A 22,480-nucleotide genomic window follows, 5' to 3' on the forward strand; every position below is an offset into this window, starting at 1 on the left:
GACGCACGGGTATGAAATATATATAACGACCTACTCCCGGTCCGGTCGAGTACACTTGCAAACTTTCATAAAAATCGGTCAAGTCGTTTCGGAGGAGTATGGCAACAAACACTGTAAAAAGAGCATTTTATACATATAGCTGTAAAAATTTTGGTGGCTACTAAAATGACAATATAAAACCGTATAAACCTTCCCTGAACTTCCACAAATAATTCAATATCAAAATTAGCCAAATCGGTCCACACATTCTCGAGTTTTAGCGAGACTAACGCACAGCAATAGATTTTTATATATAAGATGCAAAACTTTAGATGGCTATTAAAAAATAACGGTCGAAGTTAGAAAAGTGAAAATTTAGGGTTGTATTTACCTTTGCCTTCCACATCACATAAAATTAAGAAAAAACAGTTTGATCAAAAAAATAAAAAAATATTTTAGGGGGGCAGCCCCCGTTACGACGTACGGATATGAAAAATACATAACAACCTATTCTCGGTCCGGTCAAATACACGTGGAAAATTTCATAAAAATCTATTCAGTCGTTCTCGAGTTATGTGTTGGTAACTCTCACGACTTTCTTTTGTTTATATAGATGTAAAATATTTAAATGGCCATTAAAAAATCACGGTTAGTGATAGAAAAGTGAAAATTTAGGGTTGTATGTATCTTTACGTTCCACATCATATGCAATTAAAAAAAAAAGAGTTTGTCTGAAAAAATAGAAATAAATATAAGGGTGGCAAGCCCCCTTAAGACGCACGGGTATGAAATATAGATAACGACCTACTCCCGGTCCGGTCGAGTACACTTACAAAATTTCATAAAAATCGGTCAAGTCGTTTCGGAGGAGTATGGCAACAAACACTGTAAAAAGAGCATTTTATACATATAGCTGTAAAAATTTTGGTGGCTACTAAAGTGACAATATAAAACCGTATAAACCTTCCCTGAACTTCCACAAATAATTCAATACCAAAATTAGCCAAATCGGTCCACACATTCTCGAGTTTTAGCGAGACTAACGCACAGCAATAGATTTTTATATATAAGATGCAAAACTTTAGATGGCTATTAAAAAATAACGGTCGAAGATAGAAAAGTGAAAATTTAGGGTTGTATTTACCTTTGCCTTCCACATCACATAAAATTAAGAAAAAACAGTTTGATCAAAAAAATAAAAAAATATTTTAGGGGGGCAGCCCCCGTTACGACGTACGGATATGAAAAATACATAACAACCTATTCTCGGTCCGGTCAAATACACGTGGAAAATTTCATAAAAATCTATTCAGTCGTTTTCGAGTTATGTGTTGGTAACTGTCACGACTTTCTTTTGTTTATATAGATGTAAAATATTTAAATGGCCATTAAAAAATAACGGTTAGTGATAGAAAAGTGAAAATTTAGGGTTGTATGTATCTTTACGTTACACATAATATGCAATTAAAAAAAAAAGAGTTTGTCTGAAAAAATAGAAATAAATATAAGGGTGGCAGGCCCCCTTAAGACGCACGGGTATGAAATATAGATAACGACCTACTCCCGGTCCGGTCGAGTACACTTGCAAAATTTCATAAAAATCGGTTAAGTCGTTTCGGAGGAGTATGGCAACAAACACTGTAAAAAGAGCATTTTATACATATAGCTGTAAAAATTTTGGTGGCTACTAAAATGACAATATAAAACCGTATAACCTTCCCTGAACTTCCACAAATAATTCAATATCAAAATTAGCCAAATCGGTCCACACATTCTCGAGTTTTAGCGAGACTAACGCACAGCAATAGATTTTTATATATAAGATGCAAAACTTTAGATGGCTATTAAAAAATAACGGTAGAAGATAGAAAAGTGAAAATTTAGGGTTGTATTTACCTTTGCCTTCCACATCACATAAAATTAAGAAAAAACAGTTTGATCAAAAAAATAAAAAAATATTTTAGGGGGGCAGCCCCCGTTACGACGTACGCATATGAAAAATACATAACAACCTATTCTCGGTCCGGTCAAATACACGTGGAAAATTTCATAAAAATCTGTTCAGTCGTTCTCGAGTTATGTGTTGGTAACTGTCACGACTTTCTTTTGTTTATATAGATGTAAAATATTTAAATGGCCATTAAAAAATAACGGTTAGTGATAGAAAAGTGAAAATTTAGGGTTGTATGTATCTTTACGTTCCACATCATATGCAATTAAAAAAAAAGAGTTTGTCTGAAAAAATAGAAATAAATATAAGGGTGGCAAGCCCCCTTAAGACGCACGGGTATGAAATATATATAACGACCTACTCCCGGTCCGGTCGAGTACACTTGCAAACTTTCATAAAAATCGGTCAAGTCGTTTCGGAGGAGTATGGCAACAAACACTGTAAAAAGAGCATTTTATACATATAGCTGTAAAAATTTTGGTGGCTACTAAAATGACAATATAAAACCGTATAAACCTTCCCTGAACTTCCACAAATAATTCAATATCAAAATTAGCCAAATCGGTCCACACATTCTCGAGTTTTAGCGAGACTAACGCACAGCAATAGATTTTTATATATAAGATGCAAAACTTTAGATGGCTATTAAAAAATAACGGTCGAAGTTAGAAAAGTGAAAATTTAGGGTTGTATTTACCTTTGCCTTCCACATCACATAAAATTAAGAAAAAACAGTTTGATCAAAAAAATAAAAAAATATTTTAGGGGGGCAGCCCCCGTTACGACGTACGGATATGAAAAATACATAACAACCTATTCTCGGTCCGGTCAAATACACGTGGAAAATTTCATAAAAATCTATTCAGTCGTTCTCGAGTTATGTGTTGGTAACTCTCACGACTTTCTTTTGTTTATATAGATGTAAAATATTTAAATGGCCATTAAAAAATCACGGTTAGTGATAGAAAAGTGAAAATTTAGGGTTGTATGTATCTTTACGTTCCACATCATATGCAATTAAAAAAAAAAGAGTTTGTCTGAAAAAATAGAAATAAATATAAGGGTGGCAAGCCCCCTTAAGACGCACGGGTATGAAATATAGATAACGACCTACTCCCGGTCCGGTCGAGTACACTTACAAAATTTCATAAAAATCGGTCAAGTCGTTTCGGAGGAGTATGGCAACAAACACTGTAAAAAGAGCATTTTATACATATAGCTGTAAAAATTTTGGTGGCTACTAAAGTGACAATATAAAACCGTATAAACCTTCCCTGAACTTCCACAAATAATTCAATACCAAAATTAGCCAAATCGGTCCACACATTCTCGAGTTTTAGCGAGACTAACGCACAGCAATAGATTTTTATATATAAGATGCAAAACTTTAGATGGCTATTAAAAAATAACGGTCGAAGATAGAAAAGTGAAAATTTAGGGTTGTATTTACCTTTGCCTTCCACATCACATAAAATTAAGAAAAAACAGTTTGATCAAAAAAATAAAAAAATATTTTAGGGGGGCAGCCCCCGTTACGACGTACGGATATGAAAAATACATAACAACCTATTCTCGGTCCGGTCAAATACACGTGGAAAATTTCATAAAAATCTATTCAGTCGTTTTCGAGTTATGTGTTGGTAACTGTCACGACTTTCTTTTGTTTATATAGATGTAAAATATTTAAATGGCCATTAAAAAATAACGGTTAGTGATAGAAAAGTGAAAATTTAGGGTTGTATGTATCTTTACGTTACACATAATATGCAATTAAAAAAAAAAGAGTTTGTCTGAAAAAATAGAAATAAATATAAGGGTGGCAGGCCCCCTTAAGACGCACGGGTATGAAATATAGATAACGACCTACTCCCGGTCCGGTCGAGTACACTTGCAAAATTTCATAAAAATCGGTTAAGTCGTTTCGGAGGAGTATGGCAACAAACACTGTAAAAAGAGCATTTTATACATATAGCTGTAAAAATTTTGGTGGCTACTAAAATGACAATATAAAACCGTATAACCTTCCCTGAACTTCCACAAATAATTCAATATCAAAATTAGCCAAATCGGTCCACACATTCTCGAGTTTTAGCGAGACTAACGCACAGCAATAGATTTTTATATATAAGATGCAAAACTTTAGATGGCTATTAAAAAATAACGGTAGAAGATAGAAAAGTGAAAATTTAGGGTTGTATTTACCTTTGCCTTCCACATCACATAAAATTAAGAAAAAACAGTTTGATCAAAAAAATAAAAAAATATTTTAGGGGGGCAGCCCCCGTTACGACGTACGCATATGAAAAATACATAACAACCTATTCTCGGTCCGGTCAAATACACGTGGAAAATTTCATAAAAATCTGTTCAGTCGTTCTCGAGTTATGTGTTGGTAACTGTCACGACTTTCTTTTGTTTATATAGATGTAAAATATTTAAATGGCCATTAAAAAATAACGGTTAGTGATAGAAAAGTGAAAATTTAGGGTTGTATGTATCTTTACGTTCCACATCATATGCAATTAAAAAAAAAGAGTTTGTCTGAAAAAATAGAAATAAATATAAGGGTGGCAAGCCCCCTTAAGACGCACGGGTATGAAATATAGATAACGACCTACTCCCGGTCCGGTCGAGTACACTTGCAAAATTTCATAAAAATCGGTCAAGTCGTTTCGGAGGAGTATGGCAACAAACACTGTAAAAAGAGCATTTTATACATATAGCTGTAAAAATTTTGGTGGCTACTAAAATGACAATATAAAACCGTATAAACCTTCCCTGAACTTCCACAAATAATTCAATATCAAAATTATTCAAATCGGTCCACACATTCTCGAGTTTTAGCGAGACTAACGCACAGCAATAGATTTTTATATATAAGATTTCAAAGCACCATTTATTTGGGAATAAAATTATCGCGTTTTTTTTTTTAAATCAATCAATATCTGTCGAATTTTAAACGATTTGCGGAAAAATAGTATGTTTACCTCGTAGGAAAAGCCACATTCCTGGACTCTGTGTTGCTAAGTCTCGGCTTGCGCCTCGACTTAGCAATCTTCACAGTCGTCCAGGAATGTTAAGCTTTTCCTACCCGGTAAATAATGTACTATTTATTTTCACTTTTTTTAAACCAAGTTGAAAATATAGCTCATGCTCTTCCATTTGACATCTGTGAAATGGTTCTCGTCATTTTTTCCTGACTTATGTTATTGCAAAAAAAATGCTCTCTGAGATAAATAATTCGAATAAAATTTAAATAATTGAATGAATCGCTTTGAAATTTTTATCACAAATTAAGCACAAAAGAACCCTCATTAGACAAAAATTTCAAACCTGTACACTAATTTTTACAACAGTTATTGCAAAAATAATTTTTTTTGCAATTCCGACCTTATTTCGCAATTATATTAACAATAAATCAAACTTTGTAATATGTCATTTTAAAGCTTTTTCCATAATCTCAAAAATATTTGTACTAAAAAAATCATAAGTTTCACTGTTTTCCATTGATTTGAAGAAAAAGGGAAAAATGCCATTTTTTGACAGTTAATTGTTTATAAATAAAAATGGCCGCCAGATCCTACGCAGGAAATAGTTACAATTTGTTCCTATAGGTATTACTTGTCGAAAAAATGCTTCAGTACCCTGGCTGCTGAAGTGTCACGAACAGGGTATATTTTTGTCTTATTAGCCTGGCCTATTATAACAACTATAACTCCAGGAGACGAGGCCGGCACCACGGCCGGCCTCGTCTCCTGCACTAGGTTTGTAGAAATTTGATACAAAATTAGTGCAAGCTAGTTACTCAGAGGTTTTTGGGATCACTAAAAACTAATATTATGTCGTTGATGATCTACGAGACACCTGTTGTTCAAGGGAGACTGGTCTACAGTAGTTTTAAGAAAAATCGATACATCAGTGTTGGTCTTGCTCATCAGGTGCCTTGGAGACCATCGCCGACATGTTATTTCGCTTTCAGCGATATAGAAAATCTCCAACTAGTTTCAGTTTGCACTGATTTTGTATCGGTTTTTCACAAAATTTTAGGAAAGAATGCCCATCTTGGTCACCAGGTGGCGATTTTAGAAAAATAAGCGCTCTTAGCACAAGATCCGCTTACTACGCATACGTCATTCAGAACTGTAAGTATCCCTAACCGATATCAACACATTTTACTCAATTCACCCAAAGAGGAAATCTCGGAGAGAATAATAATGTAGTTTTATGATTTGATAAATGTTTTATTCATTAACCTGCATTAAAACGTAGGTACACTAAAACTTACAGATAAAAATAATTTTAGTGGGTAGGCGCAAAATTTGCTTGTGATGCTCTTTAAATGCATTAATTTTTTTTCGAATGCTAAGAAAACTAATTAGTATTTTTGAAAAATTTAAACACAGAATAAAAGATTACATTATTACCGAAAACCGAAAGTCCCTGAAAACTTCTATAATGTTTATTTTAATAAATTACAGGGGCAAAAAAGAGAAAATTTAGTGTAATTTTTAATTTCAAATATCTTATTTAAAAGAACATCGAAATACATTTTTCATACGTATTTAGGTAAACGATGACCACCAACAAACTGAAGACCACACTCAGGATTACTGCATAATATAGTTTGTTAAAAGGTTCAAATTGTACCAAATGTGCTGGAATCGGGTATATTTAAAAGATGTGTTGAGAGGGGGTAGGATTCTTAAGGATCGTTTAAACACAGCGATAAATCAAACAACTTATCAAGGTCAATCGAGTTGTTGCAACTTATCATTGTGTGTAAACGGTGCATCGCACAACTTATCAAAGTTGGAGTTGGGTTGAAGGTGGTATCGCATTGAATCGCAGCGTCTAAACAGCGTTTCAACTTGTCATCACAACTAGTTGCTGTGACTTGTCGTTGTGTTTGAACGACGCTTTACAGTTCTGGATGGCGAATGGGTAGGAGGCGCAGCTTGTGCTGAGAGTGGGTATATTTTGTAAAATCGCCACCAGGTGCATCGGTGACCAGGGCCCGGATTACGAACACTCGATACGAATCGTATCCGCCATGTTTTCCCATAAGGCGCTACGGTAAAACATGGCGGATACGATGCGTATCGAGTGTACGTAATACGGGCCCATGTTTTAATTAATTTGGCTGTTGCGGTTCGGCCCATTGCTAGTCTACATAACCTTGATTTCTGAGGAGCAACTGTCAGTATTGGTAATCAGAGAGCCCAAGTATAAAAATCTGTCTAGTATTAGATTATAATTATAGATATAATTGTCGTGTCTACGATCATTGCTTTTCGTTTTTCGGTGTTGATCTGAAGCTCGAATTCTTTGCTTATCCTGCTTAGTCGTTCGATGATTGTAATCATTTCGACTTCACTCGCTGCGTGTTTAAGTGTGTCATCTGCGTATCGCAGGTTACTGTTTCTTGTCTCCTATAGTGATTTCTCCATACCATTCGTCTAGTATCTAGTACTTTCCTCATTATACTCAACGTTATACTTAACATTTTACAATATTATTATGTTATATATAATAATGGTGATAGCATGCAATCCTCTCTAGGTCTTTTTCTTTGTTTTGAACGCATTTGGATATATTCCGTGCAGTTTAACTTTGGCTGAGTTTTTATCATACATATTTCTTGTTATGTTAATTAGGTGATTAGGTAGTCACTTATTTTCCATTATACTTCAGTTAGAGGGGATCCCACTTTACTGAAACTTGGTAAAGTCGGGTCCATCGATATTTCGTCCGTCGGCAAATTCAAACAGATAATATTTTTGTATGTTATGAAATTCGAGTAACCGATGTCCAGGGACGTATCGCGATACATATTTGTTGTTTCACAGACACAAATTTTTTGATACAAGTATTAAATCATAAAATAACAATATAATGTGTATATTATAGTCAAAGATCAGAAAATCTGATTTTGGAAAAACAAACAAAACCTTATATTTCTTTGTTTTTTAAATGGTTAAATACCCCCTCTGTAGTTCAGTGGTAAGAGCGCCTAACCTTTGGATCGAAAGTTCCGAATAGTAGTGAGTTCGAATCTCACCAGGGTAAGGAATTTTTTCATTTATTATAAATTAATAAATGAAAATAGTTTCTGTCCTTGTGGGATCGGTACTCACCGGAGGGACCGCAGACGTTCGGATACAATTAGCATCTCTTTGCAAAGACAATGACGTCGACTTTGCAAAGTAACAAGACACTTACTCAACACACACACTACACATTTCACCTGAGTTAGTGATAAGTTATACAATTACGTGGCTAAAGGTTCTAGTTCTAAACCAAGGCCAGAATCAGAGAAAAAACAATAAATGGTTAAAAGTGAAATGTAAAAAAAATATCACCAGTGTACTATCCTCTTACTTTCCATAATAGCCATCCGCTTATCAAGATTTTGTATTTTAACCCAAGTTTTTTCGGCCGTCTACGTAAAGAGGTTTTAGGGCAGCTTCTTCCCATCGCTACAAGCTTGGTGTATATAATATCAATTGTTGGTATTACATTTTTTTTTGTATTCCTCGTAAACCAAATTCCTTAAACATTTAGTAGTCACGATATTAATTTGTTTAGGTTTTCCAGCATCCGATCTTGTTTTTCTCTTTTTAACACCACTTTTTACGATGTCGCGCATGGTAGAATTAGGAATTCCTGTTAGAAAGGCCGCTTTTCTTATAATACTGCCTTTACAACTATTTTCAGGATCATTTTGAAGATTTTTGTAAAGTTCATACAAATTCTCTTAAATTGCTCATTCAAAACAATCATTTTCTTTGGAAGTCTTGAACACTTTTCTACAGGTACAGTTTCAGTGTCATTGTTTTTTGTATCACAAAGATTGTTGACTACTACACTTTCTCTACTACTACTTGGGTCCTCTTACTCCCATGCACGTAAAACTGTAGGTGATTTTTCCCACCGTCTAAACATTTTCTTTATACACAAATAGACAGTTTAAAAAAAACAAACAACAATAAATACTACAAATATTATAACTACTCAACGAAATTTCAACACAACTCAAAATTGAAGCAATGCACAATACACATCTAATTTTTATCGAGAAACAAGCTCATTGCAAAGATACAACTAAACTAAAAATTTGGAAGTCCAGTCCTTTAGATACTTAACTCCAGACCAAACTTTTTTTAGTTTTAAGGACAAAAAAGCAAGTTCATTAGCGGAACGTAATTCAAAATTATTCTGCACATTATATTTTAAGCAATATTTGATTAAAACATCTCATTTTTGGTGTTAAAATATATATTAAATACATATATTAATTTGTCTGGACTAAAGGTGGTAAACGATGGTCTGGAGTTATATTTTTGTTTGAATTTGCCGACGGGCGATAGATAAATGGTGTCAACTTTACATAGGCTCAAAGAAGAATACTATTCTTCTTGTGACTCAATGGTACAAATATCTCCTGATATGGAAGACGTACCAGTTTTGAAACTTTTATGTTCTTCCCTTAGTACATAAATAGGTACAGGGTGTGTCAAATTTGTGACATGAATTATAGTTTTTTTTAAGGGCCAGTTTTATCAGAAATTAGGTTGGTTAGAAGCTGTCATCACCCTTTTTTATCTCATTGATTTTATCAGTATATGCAGGAGCGTCATTTGAAATTTTGTTTGGGGGGGGGCAAGCACTATATATACAATACATTATATATGATGTTATGATGAATATTGATGTATTTTTTGTAAATTTCAGTCATTTTTTAGGGCCAGGGGGGGGGGGCAAATGCCCCCCCCCCCCTGGACGCCCAAATGACGCCCCTGAGTATATGCTACTATTTATTAAGAGCATGAAGTAATTAGACGCTACTAGACAAAAGCATTACATAGTATAGGTATTTGTAGTGTTTTTCAAAGAACTAAAGACCTTTTTTCATTTCCAGAGATAGCCGAAGAACAATGCGGATTCATAGCAGGGAAAGGAACGCTTGAGCAGATATTAAACCCCAGACATATAATAGAAAAAGCGAGGGAGTACAATAGACCTACCAATGATGCTCCGTTTCATAGATTAATAAAATGGCTAAATGACACAAAGGCTTTCGATTCAGTAAAATGGGATCCACTCTAGAGTATAATGGAAAATATGGTTATTTAACCACGTAGGAACCTGGATTTCAGAGAGAAATAATCAAACAACAGAAATAAGGACCAGGATAGAAAAAGCAAAAAATGCGTTTGTAAAAATGAAAACAATTATCTGCAACAAAGTCCTTATATTAGAATTGAGTGTAAGAGCATTGAGATGCTACGTATTCTCGATACTGCAATAGGGACTTGAAAGCTGGACATTGAAGCAAGAATAAATAAATAAACTACAGTTATTTGAAATGTGGTGTTACAGAAGGATGCTTAGAATTGTTCTGAAGCTATTTTCTTGTGGCATTTTTATAATCAAGTATATTCAAATGGGAAATAAGCCACAATTTTACCTAAAAATGATTTTATTAACGTTTCGACGCCCAAGTCGGGTGTCGTTGTCAAAATACAAAATAATACTAAATAAACAAAAATGTTGTTGCTTAGTAAAAAATTCTTCTAATAATTTATTTAATCTGACTCATTTATATCGGCAATTCAGACACGTATTATACATTTTAAAGTAGACGACTTTAAAATGATATTGCCACTATTGAAGAGTTGCGTTCCTGGGACGACTTTACTAAAAGATAGTTCATTCGATTACATGAAATCAATCCCAACTTAAAGTTTTGAGAGTAAACTAAATGTAAACCCAAATACTTACGATGTCGGGATAGTATCACGAGGTTTTTCCTGGTTTTCCCTCGTGATTTACTATGGAATCTCTAACGCGAGAATTTCAGTGCCACCGTTGTATTTGGTTGTCATTTTAAAGACAGATCACATGCTATGATTTTTTGTGGAGGATATTCTTGAGTTGGGATTGATTTCATGTAATCGAATGAACTATCTTTTAGTAAAGTCGTCCCAGAAACGCAACTCTTCAATATTGCCAATATCATTTTAAAGTCGTCTACTTTAAAATGTATAATACGTGCCTGAATTGCCGATATAAATGAGTCAGATTAAATAAATTATTAGAAGAATTTTTTACTAAGCAACAACATTTTTCTTTATTTAGTATTATTTTGTATTTTGACAACGACACCCGACTTGGGCGTCGAAACGTTAATAAAATCATTTTTAGGTAAAATTGTGGCTTATTTCCCATTTGAATATACTTGATGCTTAGAATAGCATGGACACAGAAGAAATCGAACATGAAAGTATTGCGAGAAATGGGCAAAGAATGCGAAATAATAAACACAATAAAAATATCTAACAATAAAACACTGAAAACGTTTGTTATCTATACTTCCATAAAATTTATTATAACTATGTGACTACAGCGGTTTCGGCAGAGTGCTTTTCTCAAGTGATTTAGTTTACTATGTCTTTGCCTTTTTAAAGTTTTTAACTGAAGAGGTTGAGGAGTGGGGAGCTGTTTGTCTCGAGTCATGTCTCGAGTTGGTCATTCATATCTGTATTTTTTAATTTATTAATTTCCATAGATTCTAATAAAGATAGCTTAAGGCCTTTATTTTGAATATGCAGAATTTGAAACTCTTCATTAAAAGAATGATTATGATCTAGAAGGTGAAGTGCGTATGTAGAAGTGTCTGTTTTTCTATTGTTGAAAGCCCTTTTGTGTCCGTTTGTCAAAGGTTCTGCCAGTTTGACCGATGTAATTTTTCGGACAGTCACCACAAGTTAGTTTGTAGACACCATTCTGTAGTTGTTTTCTCTTTTGGCTCTTATTGTTCTTAATATATTTGCTTAAGTTGTTGTTAGTTCTGAAAGCTGGTGTTATTCCTTTCTTTTTTATGTATCTGGCTATTTTTGTTGTTATCTTGCCAGTATATGTGATAGAGCAGAAGGTACTGGGTTCTTTCTGAGGTGGTGGGTAGACTAATTTCAGGGCTTTCTTATGGAGTTTTTGGTTTAAAATTTTATTAATTGTTTGTTCGTTAAGCCATTGTTTACTGCTATTTTTTTAATGATGTTCAGTTCTATTTCTAAGTTATTTTTTGACATGGGAATTTTTGTCAGTCTATGGTAGGCTGCTAATTTGTATTGTGTAGGATGGGATGATGAATTGTGTATAGTTGTGTCAGTATGGGTAGGTTTATGACATACGGAGAACTCATGTTTGTTGTGTAGTCTGGTAATTGTTACATTTAGAAAGTTTATGGAGTCTGTATAATGGAACGACTGCAAAAATTAAAACTGGATCAAGGATGTCTGAGGGATTTAAGGTCACAAAAGGATTGAAGCAGGGTTGTTGTATTTCGCCTACCCTTTTTAAAATTTATCTGGAACAAGCACTCAAGCTGTGGAAAAGAAAATGTAATGGCATGGGAATCCCTCTCAATGACGACACAACACTATACACTTTATGTTTCGCTGATGACCAAATTCTGATTGCTCAAGATCATGACGACTTAAGTTACATGACGCGGAAGCTAATAGAAGAATATAACAAATGGGGCCTCGAAGTCAACATTAAGAAAACTGAAGCCATGTGTATTGGAAGAACCAAGCAGTCCATTACATTAGACGATGGGGTAGAAATTAAACACTGCGATGAATACAAATACCTGGGCATGAAGATAACTCAAGATGGAACACTCGATGCTGCTATAAAAGACATAAACATACAGGATAGAAAAGCCATATCCATGATGAACGGCATTCTGTGGGACCAGACAATATCTAAAGCGAACAAACAGCTCATATACAATAGCATACTTGAAAGTATAATCACATATGGCAGTGAAGTTTGGCCACTGAAACAAAGAGCGCAGAAAATGTTACTAGTAACAGAAATGGACTTCTGGAGAAGAGCAGCAGGCAAATCAAGAAGAGATCGGATACCGAACGAGAGAATACGAGAAATGATGGGAGTAACACATACAATAATTGATGACATAAAAACAAAACAACTAGTATGGTACGGCCATGTACAGAGAATGCCAGATGACAGGATCCCTAAACAGATTTTGGCATGGACACCACAAGGGAGAAGAAAAAGAGGAAGGCCGAGAAGAAGCTGGAGGGAGGGAATTGAAAAAAGACTAGAGGAAAGAGAAATCCCTCCAGGTCTATGGTTAAACAGAGAAGAATGGCGGTTAGGAGTCGGAAGGCGTCGGAGAACGCTGTAAACCGATAGTAGTAGTAGTAGTAGAAAGTTTATGGACTTATTATTATGTTATGTTTCTATTGTAAACTCAATATTTCTATCCACCACCACAGAAAGAACCCAGTACCTTTTGCTCTACCACATATACTGGCAAGATAACAACAAAAATAGCCGGATACATAAAAAAGAAAGGAATAATACCAGCTCTCAGAACTAACAACAACTTAAGCAAATATATTAAGAACAATAAGAGCCGAAAGAGAAAACAACTACAGAGTGGTGTCTACAAACTAACTTGTGGTGACTGTCCGAAAACTTACATCGGTCAAACTGGCAGAACCTTTGACAAACGGATAGCAGAACACAAAAGGGCTTTTAACAATAGAAAAACAGACACTTCTACATACGCACTTCACCTTCTAGATCATAATCAATATTTTAATGAAGAGTTGCAAATTCTGCATATTCAAAATAAAGGCCTTAAGCTATCTTTATTAGAATCTATGGAAATTAATAAATTAAAAAATACAGATATAATTCTGAATGACCAACTCGAGACAAACAGCTCCCCACTCCTCAACCTCTTCAGTTAAAGACTTTAAAAAGGCAAAAACATAGTAAACTAAATCACTTGAGAAAGGCACTCTGCCGGAACAGCTGTAGTCACATAATTATAATAAATTTTGTGGAAGTATAGAAAACAAACGTTTTCAGTGTTTTATTGATAGATAAAATGAACTTCGATCAAGTAACGGTCGAATCAATCAATTACAATTAAAAATAGGTAAGTTACAATATCTGGAACACGTAATGAGGGGAACAGCAATATAAAATGCTGACTGATAATGTGATAATACAGGAAACGATAAGAGGTGGAAAGAGGAGTAAGTATAGGAAGAAGGAGATTGTCATGGTTGAAGAATTTAAGTGACTGGTTTAAATGCAGTTCTATAGAACTCTTCAGAGCAGCGGTAGATAGTTTCATGGTAGTGATGACGTTATCCAACCTACGACTGGAAGACTGCACTTAAAGAAGAAGAACCACCTAAGTAGTAAGAAATACTTACAATAAAAAATCAGCAAAAGTTAAAGGATGTTAAAAGAGGCAGAAACATTAGTAATATGTGATATTCAGACGACACACTTATACTAGCATCGAATAAAGTCAAAGTGATTACCATCACCGAACGACTAAGCTTAATAAGCAACGAATTCAGACTTTAGATCAACAACGGAAAAACAAAAATAAGATAGGGCAAATAATAATCTACCGCACAATTTTCGAAGTAGTAGACAGATTTATGAGGTCATTCTTCTGTAATGATAACTTGCAACTTTAACTTCGAAAGCGCATGATTAAATGTTACATTTGGTGAGTCCTCTTGTATGGTGTCGAAGCATGGACATTAAAAATATCCACCATTAATCGTTTGGAGGCCTTTGAAATGTGGCTGCACAGACCTACATTGAAAATACCATTGACGGCTATGCTGACAAATGTGACAGTCTTTAAGAGAGCAAATGCTGCCCGCGAGCTGCTTGATAACATCAAATATAGAAAGATGGCCTATATTGGACAAGCAGTAAGGGGAGACCGGTATAATATTCTTCAACTTATTATGATGGGTAAAATCGAAGGACGTAGAGGAATTGGTAGAAAGTAGACCTCTTGGTTGAAGAATATCAGAGAGTGGACAGGAATAAAGAAAGCAGAACAACTATTTAGAATAGCTCGAGACAGAGACAATTTCGCCATGTTAATCGCCAACGTTAAGGGGACTTGATAGGGCACATTAAGAAGAAGACAGATTTATATACTTGGGCTCCCTGGTAACCAACAATTGAGATAGCCCCTCAGAAATCAAATACTAGCAATCGCCTAAACCGCAACAGCTATATTAATTAGAATGTGGAAGGGCGGAACAATATCGTGGAATAACAAGGGCAATGATCAACCTGAGCTTAAACCATTGTATAAACATGTGTATCTTAGCCCACCCATTTTTATCATCATCATCATCATTCCTCAACCTCCTGCATCCAATGTTGGATATAGGTCTTCTCCAAATTCTTCCTTGGTTCTCTATCTTGTGCCTTATGTATCCAATTTCCCACTGATTTTCTCAAATTATCCATCCATCTTTTTGGTGGTCTACTTCTTCTTCTTCATGTACCATGTCCTTTCAGAACGTTGGTTACCATCGTAGCTATCTTAATTTTATTCACTTCCACCCTAAATGGCATGCTTGTATCAACACCATACCAATCTCGCAAGTTCTTCAACCATGAGGTTCTTCTTCGTCCTGGACTGCGTTTGCCTGCTATTTTTCCTTGCATGATATTTTATAGCAACCTATATTTGGGACCTCTCATTACATGTCCGAAATACTCCAGCTTTCTCTGCTTGATGCTTTTTATGACCTCAGTAGTCTTGCTGAGATGTTCTAGTATTGTGGAGTTTCGAATCTTCCCCACCCAGGAAACTTTTAAAATATAGCAATTAGAAATTTTTATAGCACCACATTTCTAAAGCCTCAAGGCGATTTAGATCGATTTTATGCACAGTCCAGGACTCGACACCGTAAAGTAAGACCGAGAATACGTAGCAGCGAAGTAGGCGGATCCTCAATGCCAATTTTAGGTCTCTGTTACATAACACCTTGGACATCTTTCTAAAAGCTGCTCTAGCCTGCTCTATCCTAGATCTAATTTCGCCGTGATTTTCTGCGTTATAATTTAATTGCTGTCCAAGGTAAACGATTTTATCAACTTGCTCAAATTTGGTATCATTTACATATCGCACACCTAGTTCAATTGTGCCACAACTGCAAAAACTTCGAATTTTGGGTTAAGGCTATAAAATATTGCCTATATAATGGCCCATCTAATGGAATACAGACTGAACTAAAATATTGTTTTGGATAAGTATAAAGTAAGTTACTTCGGTATTTCACTGTAGGGTTTTTGGAGGTTTTGAAAATGCAATATGGCCATAACTGGGAGATGTGGCGATAATATACACTGCCACAATACAACCAATGTAATTCAATACGTTCAATACGGCCACAACTGCAAAAATCAAGAGAGATATGGCGATAATATACACTGCCACAATACAACCGATGTAATTCAATACGGCCACAACTGCAAAAATCAATTGATTTTTTCATTATATTGCCGCCGTATCTCCTAGGTATCGTTTTATAAATGACTTTCTTCACAATGCAATATCGCCATAACTATCAAAATAATAATAACGTTTTATTTTTAATAAATTGTAATAAGATCCAGCCAATAAGTGTATTAAGTGTATTCGCTACCTAAATTGTAATTTTGAAGCCAGTCATTCTCAAAATAAATTATTTACAGGGCAAAACGCGTTTACTACAGAACGTTTTGCTCATTTCTCGAGAATATTGTGTTTTGCACTTCTGGCACTATTGAACTAGGTGTGCGATATATAGACGGTTTTATATGCTGTTGTTTACTTGTTACGAGTATTTTGGTTTTCCGTATGTTCAGATCCAGACTTGCCTCCCTACAACTCTCAACGACACTATCAAGTATTTGCAGATCTTCTTGAGTAGAAGCTAGGAGTACTGTATCGTAAGCATATCGCAAAATATTGATGACTTCACCGTTCACAAGTATTCCTTTTTGTTTTTCAGAAAGTGCTTTTCTGAAAATTCTTTCGGAGTAAACGTTGAAAAGCAGGTGTGACAAGAGGCATCCCTGCCGTACTCCTCTTTTAATATTAAGAGCCTGTGATTCCAGACCATCTACTAAAACTGATGTTGTTTGATTCCAATATAAATTTGCAATTATTCGAACATCTCTGCCGTCCAAGCCAATGTCTTTTAGAGCTTCTATCAATTATAAAGTGTTTAACACGATCAAATGCTTTTTGAAGTCAATAAAACAACAGTATATGTCTACAGATATATCTCGACATCTTTGAGCAAGTACGTTCATTCCAAACAGTGCCTCTCTCGTTCCAAACCCGTTACGGAAACCAAACTATGTGCCATCCAGGTATTCCTCGCATTTATTGTAGATACGAGCATGTATTACCTTCAGAAAAATTTTTAATAAATGGTTTAACAAACTGATGGTTCTACAATCAGCATAGGTTTTTGCTGTTGTCTTCTTAGGTAGAGCTACATATAAACAGTGAATTAGACCAACCATTCGGTAGTTGTCCGCTGGTATAAATAGTATTGAAAAACGAAGTTATAGCCTCTAAAATCTAAAACATTGCTATCATTTATAAGCTTGTATATTTCATTTGGAATTTCATCAGGACCAGCCGCTCTTCCATCTTTTGATGATTGTATGGCTTTTATTACCTCAGAGTCTGTTATTAGGGGTCCGTCGAAGTTAGTAATATCGGGAGGTGAACTACTCCTATCGTCTTCCAATAGGTTCGTAACGTAATTTTCCCATTCTTTCAGTTTGTCCTCTACGTCAAATATTACTTTACGATGATCATCCTGTAGAATGCAGTTTGTTTCTTATTGAAGATACCAGCCGCTTCTTTCACTTTTTTATACATGTTTAAACATGTCGTATCTGTTTTTAAGTTCTTCAATAACATGACACTGTTTGGCTAGGTGTTGACTCTTTGCTTCTCGTATTTTACGTCGAATTTCTTTTTATATGCAGTTATAAAGTGTTTCGTTGTTTTTCGCTACTCGCCATTGTTCCATAAAATCCAATATGCATTCGCTCATCCAAGCCTGCTTTTTTAGCTTTGACCTGCCTTGTAAATTTCTCACACAGATTTCTTTTACTGTTGTTACGATTTTATTTAAGCCCTCATCGACATTCTCACCGATATTTTCCCAAATTAAATTTTCGTTCAGTTGTCTTTGAACTGATTCCTTAACTTTCTCGTCTTGTAATTGGGATGTATCAATATTGTCGCGAGACTTCTTTTTGATCACCTTTTTTAATTTTAGTTGGGTTACAGCTACTATGGGATTGTGATCAGACCCAATGTCAGCACCTGGATAAGTTTTAAATGATTTGATGCAGTTTCTAAATCGATTTTTTATTAGAAAGTCGATTTGGTTCCTAATAATTTTGTCCTCTGATTCTGCATTTGACTTCCAGGTGTAGAGTCTTTTCGGTGGTAGTTTAAAGTGAGTATTCGATATAATGAAATCGTGTTCTTGACAGAACTGGATAAGTCGATCTCCACGTTCGTTTCTGTTTCTCAAGCCATAATCCCCCACAATGTTCAAACATCGTCCTTTGCCGACTTTAGCGTTAAAATCTCCAAAGATTTTAACACCGTGGTCTACCTCGTTGTCGTTTATCTTCTCTAGGTCTCCACTCTATGAGTCTTTAGGTCCACCCATTATGATTTAAACGTGATACACGTCCAGCACATCTCCATTTGGCTTGTGCAATTTTTTCTATGACATTTGTCACTTTGGTCCTCTCTCTCAGTAAGCTATTTGGTACCATATCTCTTCTTGTTATTCCCAACATTGCTCTTTCCATTTTTCTTTAGGTTATTCTCAATTCATTTGCAGAATGTTGTCAGAGTTATGGTTTCGGAACCATATGTTATTACCGGCAGTATGCATTGGTTGTAAACTTTTTTCTTCAAGCAAATCGGTAGCGTTACTTTTAGAATATGTCATATCTTGCCAAATGCTGCTTATTCCAAGTCTATACGATGCTGGATCTTACAAGTTTTATCTTCCATTTTTATAAATGCTTTTATATCCCTGCGATTTACCGTATCGTTATATTTCTACAGACCTCAATGTTATCTCACTTTACTCCCTTCTTCAGAAGATGTTTTCAGTGACTGTACCAAGTGATTCTCTAAGGGTGAGTTTTATATACCTTTAATTTAGATTTTAGGCTTTTAATTTTGTTCTTTCTGTGTTACTTTTAATCCAAAGTAGCATCTGTTCGATAGTAGTATCCTTTTGTTTATTTCCTCCGTATAAGAAAACCTGCGTATTTGAATTAAAATGAAGTTCAATTCTCTCCCCCTTTAATAAATCTATAGGCATTTTAAAGACAAAAAACTACCTTGGATTTGCGCCCTGCAGATCACTGTACTTATTGTTGCTTTTACCAATCTTTTAATTTTGTCTTTGCTTCTTCTTATGCAATCCACTAATGGATGTTCGCGATCACGTTTGACCATTTTCCTCTATCCCTTGCAGTGTATATTAGGTCTCCTATATTTCTTAGCCCTGTCCATTGTTTGACATTACGGGCCATGCCATTTTCTTCCTGCCCATTCCGCTTCTTCCTTCGACCTTTCCTTCAATTAAGGTTTGCAGAAATTGGTATTTTTCGTTTCAAATTACGTGCACCAGGTATGCCGTTTTTCTCTGTTTAGTTGTGAAAATCAGTTGTCGTTCTGTACCAATTCTTCTCAGGATTTCTTCATTTGTTATTCGTGCGGTCCAGGGAACTTTAAGGATCCGTCGATAAATCCACATCTCAAATGCCTCTAGCTTATTCATTGTGTTTATTTTTAAAGTCCATCCTTCCATGCCATATAGGAACACCGACCATATATAGCATTTCGTGAATAATAGGCTTAGGTTCAGGTTAAAGTCAGAGCTCGTAAAGACTTTTCTGAAATTTATGAATGCGCTTCTGGCTCTTTATATCCGACATTTAATTTCCATATCCGACATCTAATCTTCACATAGCCAGGTTCCCATGTACTTAAATTTTCTTACGCGCTCTACATCTTGATTGTTATAAGCTAGTCTTGCATTTTGGTATTGACATAACTGATGACTGATTATAAGGAACTTCGTCCTTTTTATGTTGATTTTAAGTCCCATGTTCTCCAATTTTATTAAGAAAGTTTTGGAGGTCTTCTATATTGTCCGATATTAAGACCGAGTCATCCGTATATCGTATATTATTTACCCAGGTACCATTTACTTTGATGCCGCTGAAACAGAAGTGGGGAGAGAATGCATCCCTGTCTTTCACCTCTGAGAATTTTTTAAGCTTGCCTTGCTTAGTTATCCACCTTGACGACAGCTGTTTGATTCCAGTAAAGAGCTTCTATGCAACGAATGCCTTTTTGATCTATGTCGAGTTGTTTTAGTAAATGTACGAGTTTATGATGTACTCTATCGAATACTGTTTTCATAATCTATAAACACATCATTACATCTTTCCTTTGATCGTAGCAGTTCTGGGCTAGCATCTGGGTTGCAACTACTGCTTCCCTCGTACCCAGGCCTTTTCTAAATCTGAATTGTGAGCAACCAATAACCTTATCCTATTTTGAGGAGATTTTGTCATGAAGAACTTTGAGGAATCATTTTAAGGAATGGTTCATCAGACTTATCAGTTAGTGGTCTTTACACTGTGTTGCGTTGTTCATTTTTGGCAAAGGGACAAACCATTGGATAGGGAATTTTTCTCTCTTATAGATCTGGTTGAAAAATCTTTGGGAGTATCGTAATTCCTTCTTCATCTAACAATCTGAGTAACTGAGTAACCATTTTGTCTGATACTTTCTTAATTTATGGTTATATATATTTTATATTCTTGCACGCTTTACGTAATAATTTAAAACCTCAAAAAGAGACGGATAGTCGTTAAATAAATTGAGAACAGTAAATATCATCTTTTAAATTCAACTTTGTATTTAAAAGTAAAAAATCGTTACAAAACTGAACGGTATTGTATAAAAAGTGGCCAAATTTACAAATAGATTAACTAACAGGACATTTGTAGGGAATATAGTCTTTGCAACAGAATTCTCTGCCGGCTGAAAGATTTGTTCCGTGCCATTCGTCACTGTGGTTTTTGATGAACAAGTATGCTCTCTCCTTGAAGACGTGCTCTCTGTCAACCATGGCGCATATAATTTCACTACTCTTTGGCAGGTGTTTGATGATCTGAAACATAATTCATTTTTAGATCATTTAAAATATTTCTGTTGATATGCTTAAGGCCATCGGTACATAATTCACAAATATTTTACGGCTATCCTTACTTTTTCTGTATTTACACGGCAAGTTACGTGTAGTAAAATTCTCACTGGTATGGATGGATATGTAAACATTACTACTTGACAATGTCATCATTAACTTTCTAAGGCAGCTAACAAAGAGCTGGCTTTTGATTGTTCTTGGATAACTGTTACTTGTATAATTGCAAATTATTAATTCAGTTAAAAAAATATGATAATTTTTTCACTAATTATGTATTCAGTGATTGTAATAATTTATATACTGTACAACAAAAACTAATACTCAATCGAGAAAAGAGGAAAAAGTGTTAAAGTGATTTTTTAATAATATATTATTACTATGGAATGCTTAATTTTGAACATCTTTAACAACAAAATACTTGGATCACAGAATATACCCTGGTCAATTCTCTGCTTGGATCGTCCATAAATAACAAACAATTAACTTTTTATTAAGTTCACTTCTTAAATCAACTATTTATCAAATACACTATCAATATTATTTAATCAACAACTCAAAATATTCCCGATACCATGTCAAATATTTAAAATTGCCTCTGCCTTGTCATCATACTCTATTTGACTCAGTGCGTTATGACAAATTATAATAGCGAATGTTCGATTTGGAAAAGATCACCACGGACATGGTGTCCATTTTTTTCAAATCCTGAAAAACTAATAAATATTTTTAAAACATTTAAACGCAGAATGAAAGACTAAATTATTATCGAGGGCCGAAAGTCCCTTAGAATAAACAAAAAGTTTCTTTTAAACGAGGTATTTGAAATTAAAAATCACACTACATTTTCTCTTATGTCGACTTTACACTACATGATTTATCATGTGATTTGTCATATGATTTTTCCCATGACGAGCCGCATGAGAATGCTTATGACAAAACGAGCCGTATAAACAATGCAAAATCATATGACAAATCACACAGTGTAAACATGTAAATTTCACTCCATGACCAAATCATATGACAAATCACATGATAAATCATGTAATGTAAAGTCGACTTTAGTTTTTCACCCCTGTAACTTATTAAAATAAACATTACAGACGTTTTCAGGGACTTTCGGCCCTCGGTAAGAACGTAATCTTTCATTCCGCGTTTAAATTTTTCAAAAATACTTATGAGTTTTCTCAAGATTTGAAATAAATGAATCCCATTTAAATAGCATTAGAGCCGAAACTACATACCCATCCCCTTAATTAAAATGTAATAACTCCGACACCTAATTTTTTTAGCAACAGTTAGGTAAAGATTCTTTATCTATTTTATTGCTAGAAACCACTTGAGAAATAAGACATACAACATAATAATAAAATATATATTAAAGGTTACACTCGGTCAAGATAGGGTGAGTGATAAAGTTGCGCCG

General features: G+C 34.8%; 1 long non-coding RNA gene across 2 annotated transcripts; it reads right to left on the bottom strand.

Moving 5' to 3' along the window:
- Nucleotides 1–630: 630 nt before the first annotated feature.
- On the bottom strand, nucleotides 631–4,499 carry LOC126879707 (uncharacterized). 2 transcript variants are annotated; one of them, XR_007696216.1, is made up of 4 exons: nucleotides 4,249–4,499; nucleotides 3,200–3,496; nucleotides 2,288–2,446; nucleotides 631–783 (listed from the first exon to the last, which is right to left on the bottom strand). It is a non-coding gene; the product is annotated as an uncharacterized LOC126879707 (long non-coding RNA). The 2 variants fall into 2 exon arrangements; XR_007696215.1 differs by lacking the exon at nucleotides 4,249–4,499 and having other exon boundaries at nucleotides 3,200–3,896.
- Between the last annotated feature and the right edge of the window lie 17,981 nt (nucleotides 4,500–22,480).

Source organism: Diabrotica virgifera, chromosome 2 (assembly GCF_917563875.1).
Source record: "Diabrotica virgifera virgifera chromosome 2, PGI_DIABVI_V3a".
Taxonomy (NCBI): Eukaryota; Metazoa; Arthropoda; class Insecta; order Coleoptera; family Chrysomelidae; genus Diabrotica; species Diabrotica virgifera.